General features: G+C 47.5%; 1 protein-coding gene across 6 annotated transcripts in view; it reads right to left on the bottom strand.

Annotated features, from left to right (window-relative positions):
• Positions 1-14360, bottom strand: part of Zhx2 (zinc fingers and homeoboxes 2) — a 149706-nt gene that overhangs the window by 19865 nt on the left and 115481 nt on the right. The window lies entirely within an intron of this gene.

Here is a 14360-nt window from a genome sequence, read left to right as displayed (position 1 = left end):
AGTAAAGCATATAAGAGGGAAATGAAAGCCCATCTGGACAATGACAAAGAACCATGGTTGGCTGGCTGTGCAGGACTCACCCCTTTGCTACCTGGTGCTTCCCCATGGTGACCTCCTGGTGTGAGCGGATTCCACAGGACCCCCATCTACTGAATGTGCTTGTGGCCAGGACCTGTGGATGCTGGGGCACAAGGATGAAGAGACCTTGGTCCTGCACTCAGAGTCCACAGCTGACCACTAATTCTCCATGGCAGCCACACATAGCGCCACGGCCTGGAGACTTTAACTGCAGAAACTCATTCTCCCACAGCCCTGGCTCAGAGACAGTCCTCCCTTTGTGTGTGTCTGTGTCCTGACCTAATCCACGTTGGATTAGGGCCACCCCGATGGCTTCACTTATCCTTGTCCCCTTGTTTGAGACCCCTTCCCCCAATGCTGTCACATTTGAGGCACAGACATAGGAATCATGGAGGACACAAGTCAGCCTACAACCGCCAGGCAGGGCACTGTAATTGAAAGTCTTTTGACTTCACAAGGACTGCAGGCACCTGTTAATGACAGGTGAGAATCTAGCGATGGACAGACAGACAGAAGTTGCTTCTCTCATGGAGTTAACCATGGAGAAAGGTCAAGCAGGGAAGAGGGGAGGTGGGTAGAGGGACAACTGTGACTTTAAGCAGGGCAGCTGGGGACTTCCTCTATGACAGGGGGATGGTGGAGCATTGGGATGTTGCAATGACAAGAAAGTGAAGGAGTTTTTGAGACATAAGGGAGTCTGAACTTAATTCTGTGAGGTGGGGTGGGAGAAGGGTAGAGAAAGACTGCACAGTGGATGAGGGAAGTTAGCCTTTTCCTTCTTAGAAATGAAATGAAATGTAATAACTCCTGGAAGTTTTCCATACTTCCTTGATGAGTCTTTACAACAATTCTACAAAGCAGTTGTGATCAGCCTCAATCTGTTGATAAAAGAACCAAGACCCGAGAGGTCTTTGCCTAAGGTTGCACAGTCACTTACTTCATGGCGGTGCCAGGATCTACACAAAGGATGTCCAGCTCTGGGCTCTTGACACAGCACCATGCAGCCTCAGTTGGTGAGCAGGGCTTCAAAGGTGGAGGGGACCTCCCAGATGGAGAAAAGGGAGAGCACCTCAGTCAGAGGCCTGGCATCTCCCCAGGCAGAAAGAATGGACAGCAAGAGCAAGTAAGAAAGTCTTTGTCACATGACAAGGATGCTGAAGAAGGCAGGTGAGGCGAGACGGCAGAGAATCCTAAATGCTGTGCTAAGGAGCTGGGGATTGATTCTGCAGTCAGTGGAGATCAGACCCTTTGAGACAGGGTTGTGGAGGCAGAGGGGTCTGAGGGACAAGTTTAGGGGGCAGGAATGCCAAGAAAAGAGATACATGAAAGTAAGAATCCTCAAACCCAGCAGATGGCCAGTCATCTTAACCAAGCCCAAACTAAATGGTCAGGATCCAGGTGGCTGCAAGATGCTCCTTTCCAGCCTTTCCAGCCTCCAAGTTTCTTCTTTAGATATTGAGATTGCTTCACTTGTGTGTGTGTGTGTGTGTGTTACTGGGGTTTGAACTCAGGAAGTTGTACTTGCTGAGCAGGTGCTCTACCACCTGAGCCATGCCCCCAGCCCTTTCTGCTTTAGTTATTTTTCAGGCAGGGCCTTGGACTTTTTTTGCCTGGGCTGGCCTGGATGGCGATCTCCCTACCTAACTAAGCCTCCTGAATAGCTGGAATAACTTTTGGTTTTCTTGTTTTTGGCCTGGGTTGGCCTTCAACTGAAATCTTTCCAATCTCCATGCAGGTGTAAGTCATTGTGCCTGGCACTCTTCACTTTTAATCTGGAACTCTCTCCCATTCAGCTTGGCCTTCCTTCCCACGAATGGCCAGAAAATTTGGGTTTAAATGTGGCAACACTGGCTCCCCAGTAAGGACAGTTGACATTCACCAGAGGCATAGTATATGTCAACTGCCAAGTTTCACTTTTCAGAAGCCTTATGTGCATACGGAGGCTCAGAGAGGTTAAGGAGCTTGGTCAAGGTCACACAGCCTGAAGCAGTAGGGCTGGGTCACAAAATTTACTTGCAGAACATATCGAGTCAAGAACAGAGCCTGCAAGCCTCTATTTCTGACTGGTTCCCAGATGAGGATGCTACCAAGGCTGCATGGCCTAAGTAACTTGGCTCTCTAAGGCTCCCAAGCAGCCACTCACCCACTGTCAACCCGTGTTCTTTCTCTTCCCCATGCTCAGGTCTGGAGTCAGGGTGGTGGCATTTCCTGACCTTTCCCTACAGGCTTCTTGTGGTCTCTGGGGGGTTGGGAAAATGGGTTAAACCAGCAGACTAGCCCCTGGGAACTTCTCCAGGTGGCTGACATGCAGTCCAGCTGTAAGCATGAGAAGCACGTCTGGTTCTTGATCTCCACAAGGACTCACTGGGGTAGGGGACAGTCCCACTCAGAGGCCTGGCACTGTGGGTCTCCAGGATGGGAAAGGGCAGAGGTCAGAGGGACCTGCAAAGCTCCTGGCCTGGGGTGTCAGTGCTTGAAGCCCAGAGAGCTCAGGTGCAGCTAGCTCTCAAGGCAGTCACACCTTGGGGCTTTGAGGGGACGAGAAGCCACCTTTCATTTCAGGGCTTTTCACGGGGGCTGTCAGAGGAAATAACAGGGCTGTCTAGAAGCTTTCAAAGGAAGCATCTTGTTGAGACATCAAAGCCAAAAAGGATGCATTTTTAGCCTGGCAGGTCTTCTGACAGAGCTGTTAACAGATTCTGTCTCAGTTCAAGGGCAGATCTTTTCTGGGGGAGGAGGGATTGTTTCTTTGTGTTTTGAAATCATAACATGACAACTCCCGCCTTGCTGAAGTATTCTAACTGGTAGGTATACTGGGGGCCTTGTGGGTGGCTGGAGCAGAGAGGGTCTCAATGCTGGGAAGCAGGGGTCCTGGGTTTTGCTCCGACTCCAGGTTCCCAGCTCTCTTCTCGCCTGTCTCTGTCTTTGCCTCCATTTTTCTCTTTTGCTTACCAGGAATTAGTTTTGAAAGGTCATTCATGACCCTGAGTTCATTTCTGAGTTTTCTGATTTCTCTCCACCCTACCTTAAATCTAAATTTGAAATTTGGGGATGGGCCTACAACATGGTTCCCAAACTATCACATGTCACCTAGTGTGCTTTGAAAAAACCCACCAGTTCCAGGGCCCCAGTCCAGGCTTGTCAAACCCAAACATCCAGGTGCAAGGACCAGGAACCTGTGTTTCTAAGCAGTGGCCACATGACTGTGCTGTGCAGCCAGCTCTGGTAGCCTTGGCAATCAGACATCAGTTGGCTTCTTCCAATTCAGAGCTGGTTGGGTGGGTGGAAGCCAACTCTGTCCTGTGAAGATGAAGAGGCGTTCCTAGTGGCATCCTTTGTGGGAGCTGAGATTCGAAGCAGCCCAAGCTCCCTGTGGTGTCACTAGAGTGGGACATTGTATTCCCAAAGGGAATGACAGGACAGTTCAGAAATGGGGGAAGAAGAATGGCATAAAAATAGTGATTTGGGGAAAGAATAGAACACAGAACCCTGGGTTGTCAATAACCCAGGCTAAAACATTTTTACTGCAGCAGAGCTGGTGATGTGGTATAGTAGGGCTTTAAGAAGCTAATTTCCTCAGCTGGTGAGGTAGAGCAGTTGGCTAGCCTGCCCGAGGCCCTGGGTTCAATCCCCAACGGTGTAAGAAACAACAACAAAAAAATCCTATTTCCTGTTACCTGTGTTTGGATTTAACGTCTTACATTGTTCAAATAACACATTTTTAAGAAGAAAAGATGGGGCTTGAGCAAGGCAGGGTAATAGCTGAGATGTTCTTCAAAGTCACAATATTTATTCTCACAGCACCAATTGATGGCTATGATCTTCATTTTATGGATAAGGAAACTGAGGCTCAGAGAGGTCCAGTGACGTGCAGAGAGACAGCCCAGATAATCTTGGCTCCACACCTACTGCCTGGCCCTTGTGACACACACCTGTCCTCACTTAACAATTCCATTTCTTGACACTGGTCTATAAATTAGATCTCTCAAATTTCGGTGGCCATTCCCCTCTGGGAGCCAAAAAGAAAAGATTTTAATTGAACTATGCATATGCATCTTTTTCAAGGTGCTGCTCTGAGATGCTCCCTTGCTGGGCAGAGGAAAGCTCCCAGGGACCCTCCCGGCTAGAAAAACTTCATGCATCCCAGCAGATGAAATGGTTTGTGGCTGTCTCATGCAACTCACCACATTAGCATTACTGTGGATTGGGGTGACACAGGCCCTGAGAGAGGTGGGGTGTCCTGTCACCAGTTGGGGTGGCAGCTTCAGATGAAGTAGTCAGTAGTCAGGGCAGAGAAAACCAGACCTGAGAAGGCAGAATCATTCAGGATGTGATTCCTGAGCCCAGAATGTCCCCAGTTACTCAGAAACAATGAATTCCAAGGCTCGGGCCCTTTCAGCCTTCAACAGGGAGGCCATGGCCCGCCAGGAGCCTTGCTCCCCTTCCGTGTTCCATTAGTGCCCACCTGGTTGGTGAAAGGAGGCATAGACTGGAGCCAGCACCCCTGTTTGGATCTGGGCTCTGTTACTAGCACAGGAGCCCACCTTTCTCTGCCATGTCCAGGATACATCTCTCTGTCCCCAAACCCACACACACCCTGGATACACCAAATGCAGCACCATGATTCACCATGGCCACCCTCAGTTCCTGCAGCTAGACAATGGGTGCATCTGACTGAGCGACGACCATCAGCTCTGACACCTTTTGGGACCCCTGGCAGGGTGGCTTGAACGAGTCAGCCAGCACTGGGGATGAGAATCTTGACAAATGGGTTTGGATGGAATGTTCTACCCTTTTCCTCCACAGCCCCCTCAGTTACCAACCCCACCGAAGGTGCTGAGCTCTCCTTCCCTCGTGCTGCTCCGAGCTCTTCTTCCTCATCTTTTGTTTCTGCCCATAGAACTTTCTATGGCAACTGTTCCAATATTTTTAATTCTCCCAAGTTGTTGCTGAGAAGAGGAAGGTCACCTTCTTCCCCTTCTCCACACATCTTTTCTTCCCGGCTGGGCAGGAGGAGGTGGCTGGTCGCAGTGCAAGGCTAACGCCCCCATCTGGCTTCCAGCCCAGCACTCACAGCTCTCTCTGTTCCCATTTCTCTTTACCTGGTCCCCTTCTCTGTGAGTTACAAGGACCTCAGGTGGCTACTTCCATACAAAAGTAAACAAAGCAAAGCAAGACAGAATTTCCCACAGCTGCACGAATCCGTCATTGTCTACACATTATAATACCAAGTTTTGCTCCTGAGTGAGGGTGACACCAAGTCTTTGGGTCTAGTACCACCACCTGTAGGTGCGTGGTCCTGGACAAGCTGTGCCAATTCTCTGAAGCCTCAGCTTTTTCATTTGAACATGGGCAGGAAACTGGCACCCAGTGAGAATCTCCAGTGAGCTGTGTCTGACCAAGATGAGCTATGAGCTCACGACACAGGGCACCTCAAAGGAAGCTGTGCTTCTCCCAGCCATGGTTCACCCCTCACCTCTGTGGATTCTGCCTTCAATGCTGTGTTGACATCTTTCTCTTAAGCTGCTGAAAATATCCCACATCGCTGACTCTGCTGACCAAACACCCTTGAAAGCACTGTCCTTGGCTCCTGGCTCTCTTGGCTGTTTCTTCTTCATCTCTTTCCTTATTTCCTCTTCCACTTTCCACTCTGCACTGGTGAATATTCACGCCCTTGGCTCTGTCTCTTCCCCTCCTTTCCATCCTCCCAAATCTTTGTCCCAACTCCTCTTTGCCGATTTCTATCAAACCAACCTTACCAGCTCCACCCCTCTCTCCAGAGAGGCAGACCCTCCTTCCTAGTGACCAGCAAGAAGGCCGGATAGCTTGGAGGGGTTTGCCACTGTGCAAGGCCTGGACTGGCCACGCCACTGAAAGCTGAATTTCCCCTGCTTTAAAACAAGGCCGAGATGATTCATGAAAACCAAGGAACATAATATAGCAACACGACATGGACAGATGGACAGTCGCTCCCATTCTATTGGAGAACAAACTCTACTCACTTATCCTCTCCTGGAAGGTGAATCTGAAGTGTCGATTTGGGAGCGGCTAGGCTGCATGGCCTCTAGTGTCTCTTTCTTGTGCACACTCTGTGCATCTGTGATCATCACAGGGTCGGGGCTCATGTACACCTCAAATTTAACATGTCTAGAACTAAGTTTGTCACATGTCTCCTAGTCTGGTCTTTCTGTACTATTCCTTTTCCAAATCAAAGCACCAGAATGTACCCAGTCATTCAGCTGGAATCCTGGATTCCTCCTGCTCCTCTACTTTCGCCATCCCATAGTTTATCAGGTGCTCTCGACTCTGCCCCATGATGGATGTCAATTCATTCTCTGCTTTAGGCTAGCTCCTCCCTAGCTCCTCCCTAGCTCCTGGCCTGGCCTTTTGATGCAGGTGATGCCCATCTGGCATCCTCTCTTCCTGAATTTAGCAGGGGCAGAACAGTTTCGAGAGAAAGGCCCTAACCTACTCCAGATGCATATGGAACCCCAGTGGTGTGTGTGTACTTGGTCCTGACCAATCAGAACATCATGATGTCCAGGAATTGTGAGAGATTAAGGAATGGGTCCTGATCTAAGTAGAGCAGTCAGAACCAAAGGGATTTCATTCTAGGGCTCTTGTTGGAACCATTTGAAGTAAAAAAGTTCTCCTTTTCTGGAGTTGCTGAAGGGATCAGCCCCAATGTCCTACTGGCTGTCTTGTCACTGTGAAGGGACATGCCCGAGTGCTGAGTTGAGGAGCCAGTCCTGGGAATATCACACTGAATCCCACTGTGCCTGAATCCAAAAAACTCATGGGCTTTCCCATTGGGTAAGCTTATTTAAACCAGTTTGATGAGGCTTTCTGTCACTTGTAACTGAAAATGTCCCAACAGACAGTTTTAGGCCAACCTCTTCACTGTTACCATTTCTTTCGAAGACAGCAGTCCTCAACCTTTTCCTGCCATGACAGTCTGAGGGTGGGACTAATTTGCAACTATCTCTCTAGGTCCCCTCCATCCTTGTTATGTCCCCTGTAAGTTCACACCACTTCCTTTCCCTTAAGAAAGCCTCTCTGAACATGACATTTTTATAGGGATAATCTTACATCCTCATTAATCAAGAAAAATAAGCCACTCACTGATTTCAACGTTTTAGCAGATTTCTCCCTGCCGCCTACCTCACAACATTTGCCATGGACATCATGCTCCTAAACACGAATCTGAGCACATCATCCCTGCCTTCAAAACCTCCCCTGGAGTTCGGGGAGCAAGCTGTGAAAGGCCACCAAACTCCACTGCAGTCCCCAACCCCAACCCCACCCTGTTCCCTTCCTCAAATGTTCCTGGTATTTTAAAATGTGTGTAAGCAGAAGACCTATTTTTTTTAAGAAACAGAAACATGAGACTTGGAAAAGAGAACACAGCTCATCCATCCATTCATTCATTAGTTCATACTAGAGTGCTTGTCATGAGGACTCTGCTTCAGAATAAGACCTGAGATTCCTGCTCTCAAGGGATCTACTGTCTGGAAAAGGGAGGCAGAGAGCAAACAGAAAACAAAGAACCCACAGATAGGAGTAAATGCTATGAAGAGCGTTTTTAAAAATGGCTATCCCGAAGGCAGTGATAGGGGATCTTAGTCTGAGGCCAGCCCCAGGTGGCTCACACCTATAATCCCAGCTACATGGGAGGCAGAGGTAAGAGGATTGTGGTACACGGGCTAGTGAGGGCAAAAGTGGGAGATCCTATCTGTAAAACAAACTGAAGTCAGAAGGACTGGGAATGTGGCTCAAGTGGTAGAGCACTTGCCTAGCATGCACAAGGTCCAGAGTTCGATCTCCAGTACTATAAACAAAGAGGCAGACAATTAGAGAGATCTACATTCAATGACACAACCAAGAAGCCCTCTCTGAGGAGCAGGTATGTATGTTGGGATCTACTGTCAGAAACGGACAGTCTGAACATGCTAGTGAGAACCAATGAAAACAGAGGAGGCTACTCACTGCCTGCCTGCGACATTCTACCTTCACGGCCAAGTTAAGTTTCAAATTATTACACTACTACTGAAAAGTCCTATTTTCCCCAAAGGTACATTTTTTTTTTTTTGAGATAGGGTCTTGCTGTGTAATCCAGGCTGGCTTTGAATTTGCAATCCTCCTGCCTCAGTCTCCCAGGTGTTGGGATTACATTGTGCACCACCAACCGGGCTCCCAAAGACACTTTTTGCAGGTTCTTAAAAAGTTTCATTGAAAAGTACAACTTTTCACTTACTGCCATGAAAACAAAACTCTTTGATGGTTTTGTAATGGATAATTTTTTTCTTTTGTCCCTACGAAGGACAATTCAGGAACAGAAGTCTCGAATGTCTCCCAAAAAGGAGAGAGGAAGGTCTTCTATGAGTCTAGATCAAATATTAGGAGAAATTTTTATCCTAACAGATAGTTTTTATAAAGTGAACAAGAAGCAAAACTACAGCATATTGGGTTTTTGAAGTGATAAAAATGAAACGCCCTTCCTTTCTTCCTCCCTCCTCCCCTCCTCCACTTCCTTCCTTTGAATGGAACTCAGGACCTCGCACTTGCTAGGCAGGCACTCTACCCCTTGACCCACGTTCCCAGTCCTTTTTCCTTGTAGTTTTTGCTTCAGATAGGCTTTCATGCTTTAGTTCAGCTGGACTCAGACCATGATCCTCCTACCTGCACCTCTCAAGCAGCTGGGATTACAGATATGCACCACAATGTCTGGCTTGGTTTGAGACAGGGTCTCTATAACTATTTTGCCTGGGCTTGCCTCAACAGTAATTCTCCTGTCTCTGCCAACCAAGTAGCTGAGATTATAGGTGTGTCCTACTATACCTGCCCAAAGCACTGTTTCTGATATTTTATAGATAAAGACACTGCATTTAAATGCCATTCTTTATCTTTAATGGGAGAAACCAATGGAGAAATGCCAGAATTAATAAGGTCTATGGGCACTGGAGTGAGGCGGCTCTTAGAGGTGACCTTTGCTGTCCATTAGTCAAGGTGAACCATGAGATTTGGGAAGAGACAGAGGGTAAGTATGGCCACAAGACCCAGTGTCCCTTTCCAAACGATCATTATAAGATGTGAGTGGCTTATCTGCCTGGGCAGGTGGGCAACATTTCTCTCGGAGGTCATTGCATTGGAATGATGGATTCTGCTGGGTAGCTCTGTCTGTCCTCAGTAACACGGTGGTCTGCTGTGTGGCTCTTTCTGTCCTCCATATCATGGTAGGCTGGTGGGTAGCTCAGCATCATGGTGGATGAGGGTGTTTTGAGCTAAACTGATCCTTGAGAATCCAGTTAAATCCACAGGCTTTGAAATCAGCATAGATCCGGGTTTGAATTGTGGCTCTACCCAACACTTCCCCACTGCAGGATGCCGGTAAGATTCTGCACCTCTCCTACATTTGACTTATCTGTAAATCGGAGGCCTAATAACACCTCCTAGGATTATTAGGGGTAAATGGCATATGCTTAGAGCCACCCCATCATCTCAGCAGCTACTGTAAATGCTCAGCTGCCGAGGAAGCAAAGCTGCCCCGTCGTGATGTCTACGAAGCAGACATGAATGTGGAAGAGTATGACAAAGGGCGGCCTGGAGTCCCCGGAGGAGATCAAGTAACTCATGATTCTACATTCAGAGGAAGTTGTCTTTGTGTGTGTGTGCCCACATTTCAAATCACAAAACTGTCTCATTGAACACCTTTACTCTCCCTCTTTCTCTGAGCAATACTCTTGTTTAAAAAAATAAGCAACATGACTAAAGATTAAGACACTTTGAAACAGTTAATTCCTGGTGCTCTCATGTTTTCCAAGGCAAAGGAATCTTTCTCTGTGTAGGAGAAAAGCACTCCCCTCCACCTCCGCACAGAAAACCAGGGCTGGGAGAAGAGTGATGTGTTTCTATAGTGGGGAAAAAAAATCTCTCTGAGACAGAAAGAAAAGGAAATCAATTCTGGTTTTATGTGTCACATACATAAATAAATAAGGTGCTATCACATGTTTAGGATGGGCCTACTCTGATTTACAATCTATCAAATTCTGCTATCAAAACATTTAGAGAGGCTGTGAGGCTACGTGGATTTGTTACACTGACAATTCCTGGCATAACCTTTTCATTTCCCTCCTCGCGGGGGATCTGTGCACACTCCATCTTCTCAGAGCCGGGAGATTTCTCTGCTCCCCAGGCACGTGTCAGAGAGAGAGAGAGAGAGAGAGAGGAGAGCGCTTTTCAGCAGCTGCTAGATCCTGTCAGATCTTTCTCCCTCCCAGCCCCAGCTCCCCTTAGACCACCTTCTGTACCCCAAACCCACCGCTTTCTCTTGAACCCTTTCATCTCTTCCTGGAAGAGCCTTCCCTTCATCTCAAAGATGCAGATAAAGGCTGAGGGTCTACTTCTTATTTTCTGATACAGTGTTCTCCACAAAGCCGTTCATTCCAGCCAGTGAACCCTCCCTACAAAAACCACGCAGATTTAAGCTGCATCCGGAGACCATGTTTTTCCATCTCTTTGTGGGGATCCAGTGTGTGGGAACCTGAAGAGTGGCTCCCAAAGTTACCCAGGTCCTAATCTTTGGAACTTTGGAATATGACCTTGTAAAGCAAAAGGGACTTTGACCATGCAGCTAAGGCTCTTGAGATGGAGATCATGCTGGATTAATGCAGGTGGAGTGTAAGTGTGACCGCAAGTGTCCTTCTGAGAGAGGCAGAGGGAGATGGGACCACAGAGGAGGAAATGTTTCGCTAGGAAGACCCAACGCACTGAGAAGACAGATGAAGGTCAGAGGAGCCAAGGAACGCAGGTGACCACTAACAGCTGGAAGAAGCCAGAACACAGATTCTCCCTAGAGCCTCCAGAGGAAACCAGCCCTGTCGACACCTTGACATTAGTCCAGGGAATCTGACCTCAACTTCTGACCTGAGAATTGCCAGAGAATAAACTAGTGGTGTTTTCAGCCACTTAACTGTATGGGGCTTTGTTTCTGCACCACAGAAGCAAACACAGTGGGAGGCTGAATTTGGCTGGCAGCCTGTGACATTCCTATGGGACCAGCCTGCCTGAGGAAGATCCTCCTAGCTTCTAGGCAGAAGCAGAGACCCAGCTCGAACCAGCCCTGGTGACACTGATCTGCTTCTTCTTGGGCCTAAGCAAAGAGCTACAGTTCCCAGCCCTGCTCCAGCAGACCTACAGGGTCAAGGTCTGCTGTTGCTTTCAGTCTCCATAAAATTACCGCAGATGGGACAAGGATTGCCTGTGTCCCACAATTTTAGCAAGAGAGAATTCAGACTTGTGCATATGCTTGTCCTGCTCCTTCTGCCTCCAAATCAGGTTGGCAATTCATCTACCTCTTTGTCCACAGCTATTCAAGTCACCATCATCTCTCATGAGGGCCTCCTGTCTGTTTTCTCTTGGGGCCTGACATTGTGCCACCTCCCCTACCCTCCAGGAAGACATGTGAGACTCAGAAATCACATCTGCTAAATATCCTGGTTCTCAGGCCACAGCCCAGAACAAGACATCAGAATCTTGGGCTCAAAGCTGGCACCAGTCTTTCTGAAGTGCCCCCAGGAGATACCCCTGGCCTGGAGACTCCTGTGACAAGGATGCTTATTTTACTGACACCTTAGCTGCACCACGTGTTAGATGCTGGCTCTGGGAGGTGGAGGATATGGCCTGGAGAATTTTAGAGCAAGAACTGCTTTTGCTGACCTGGCAAATATTTCCCGGGACTCTGGGGAAGACCAAAATGAGCAAGTGTGCAAAGATGCCACCTGCCTCTTCCCATCCCCTCTGTCCCCTTTCCCTCCCTCCCTTCTTCCCTCCTCTCTCTCTTTCTGCGTCTTTCCTTCCTCCGTTTCTCCCTCCTTCCCTCCTTCTACATCTTTTTTGAGATGGGTTTTTCTTTCTAGACTAGCCTTGAATTTGAGATCTTCCTGCCTCAGCCCCTCAGGCTCTGAGATTGATTACTAGCATGTGCTACCATGCCCAGTGAGAAAAATATGATTTTATATATATATATATATATATATATATTTTTTTTTTTTTTTTAGGTGATACTTGGGATTGAGCTCAGAACCTGACACTTGCTAGGCAAATACTCTATCACTTGAGCCACACTCCCAGTCCTTTTGTTTTTAGTTTGTTTTTCAGATAAGGTCTCGTACTTTTGCTTGCATTGGCTTCAGACTGCAATTCTCCTATCTCTATCTCCCGAGTAGCTCAGATTACAGGTGTGCACCACCATGCCCAGCTTAGAGAGGTACGATTTTAATTTGAACTTGAAAAAGAATTTTAGGGGCTGACTTCTCTTCCAAAGTTTCTCTTTCACATTTCTGAGCAGTCTTGTAAGCTATCACCTTTTTGCAGAATATCACCGTCTGCTTGTTCCTTTTGGCCATCCCATCCCTCTGCACCAATAATGACACCAGTAACAGCGCTAATGGGAGGATAATCCCACAGGTCTTGACTGTGCATTACAGTCCACAGAGCACAGTCACAGGCTCGGAACCCTGCCAGGGAGAGCAGGAAGTGCCAGAACCTCTGCTTTCCTCCGAGGCCACAAAGGCTGCAAAGAGGATTTCTTCAGTGATCTCTCTCCAGCCTTCTTCACACTCACTCTGCTGGTAATTTCCGGCTTGTACACCAGGACGGGAAGGCTGGTATTTCCTGTGTACAACAGGAGATACAGCGCTGAGCCAGTCGCTGGATTAGAATAGAGACCAGAGCCAGATCCTTCTTTGGACTCTGCAGCTTCTCTTTTTGGTAGAACACACCAGTGGCCAATTACAAGTGCTGTAATCTCTAGACCATGTTGAGAAGGAATGTGACTGGGAACATGTAAGACAGGGTACATAATAAAACCATAATACTTTTTTTTGGGGGGTGGTGGTGGTACTGGAGTTTGAACTCAGGATCTCATGCTTGCCAGACAAGCATTCTACCACTTGAGCCACTCCCCCAGCCCTTTTTCATTTAATTTGTTTTTCAGCTAGGGTATAGGGTTTTTGCTTGGCTGACCTCAGACTGTGATCTTCCTACCTCCACCTCTTGAGTAGAGGGGATTAAAGGCATGCACCACCATACCCAGCCTTCAAGTAGATTTTTTTTTATCAGATATGAGAAGAATGTCTTTGTGCCTGCTTCATCCTTTTCTAAAGGAATTCACAACTGTCAGTCTTTAAAAAAAAATTTTTTTTTGAGGTACGGTTTCACTATGTAGCCCAGGATGGTCTGGAACTCACTAATTAGCCCAGGCTGGCCTCAACCTCACAATCCTCCTGCCTCTGCTTCCTGATTGCTGTAACTACAGGTGTGTACCACCACACTGGACCTCTAGCTACCAGTATTAAAGGTCCAACATGTTATGACCCTGGAAGAGGAAGCTTGGTCAACATGTAAAGAAATATAAACCAGTGGTCACACAGAAGCAAAACCCATGAACAAATGAGAAATGGGGCTACTTTCTGGCTGAAGGAATAGGCAAGAATGGCCAAGGGACGGTGGCTGATGGGAGCAGGCAGACAAAGAGAAATTGAAAAAGTTCATGTGCCCAGTGTCATAGCAGTGATGTTAGAAAAATAACAACTAGCTTGTTTGAGGGAAAGAGCATTTCAGAGGCGAAAGGGTATCTTGGTTTCCTCGTCTGCTTCCTGGCGATAATAAGAGAAACTAATCCTCACAAGACCTGTGGGAGTGAAACATATGATCCAATGAAGCGAAGTGTGTGACACAGCTTGATGTATGGGAAACACTGGACACGAGTTAACTAGTAAGGTTACAGTAGTAACAATGTAACAACAACAATGATAATAAAAAATAGGATGTCCTATCTTTATGACAAACCCAACTTGTCCCAAGCCAAAATGATCAGGTGGTTTCTTCTTTTTCCCTCAAGCCTGTCAGCTCAGGCTGACAGCACACAGCCATCTTGAATACCCCTGCCTGTGCCCTTCTTCACGTATGTGCCCAGGGTGTGCTAACCTAGCTCGTGTGATTGTTTCTGTCACTCAATCTAAACCCAAGCTCTGTCATTTGTTCATGACACTTCAGATGGTGTCACATGAATACAAGTCATTGTGATATCTCCTGGTTTACTGGCATGGAATTGCTATTGCTTCCTCTCACACTGGATTAGTCCACTTTTCCATTACTAAAACAAAATATCTGGGCCAGGCTATTTTATAAAGAAAAGATGTTTATTTTGGCTCACAGGTACAGAGCGCCAAGGTCAAGAGGTTGCATTGGGTGATGGCCTTCTTGCTGGCATCATGTGGCAA

This window comes from Castor canadensis, chromosome 3 (genome assembly GCF_047511655.1).
Source record: "Castor canadensis chromosome 3, mCasCan1.hap1v2, whole genome shotgun sequence".
NCBI lineage: Eukaryota > Metazoa > Chordata > Mammalia > Rodentia > Castoridae > Castor > Castor canadensis.
This window is presented reverse-complemented; position numbering and strand designations above follow the sequence as displayed.